Here is a 291-nt window from a genome sequence, read left to right as displayed (position 1 = left end):
CTTTCGCTGAGTGTGCCGTGTCCCCGAGTGTAATGGTTCACGAGAAAATAACGATTTATAGGGCAAAAAAATGCAAAGCGTCACTTTCCACAGCGTTTTATCCAAGGACAGTGCCCCCCTAAAGGTTTTGCGGGGGTTACAGGGTGCCCTGTAAGGTTTTCGGCTGGTACAGGAGCCTGGTACGGGGGCCCCTCCGTAAGGAAAATTCGGGAGGTACGGGGGAGCCCGCAAGTTTCAGGAAGGTCAGTGTCGAACCCTGATCCACCACCCTTGACCGCGTTGAGAACACAT

Source organism: Volvox carteri, assembly GCF_000143455.1.
Source record: "Volvox carteri f. nagariensis unplaced genomic scaffold VOLCAscaffold_91, whole genome shotgun sequence".
Classification (NCBI taxonomy): domain Eukaryota; kingdom Viridiplantae; phylum Chlorophyta; class Chlorophyceae; order Chlamydomonadales; family Volvocaceae; genus Volvox; species Volvox carteri.
The sequence above is the reverse complement of the archived record's forward strand: the minus strand, read 5'-3'. Positions refer to the sequence as shown.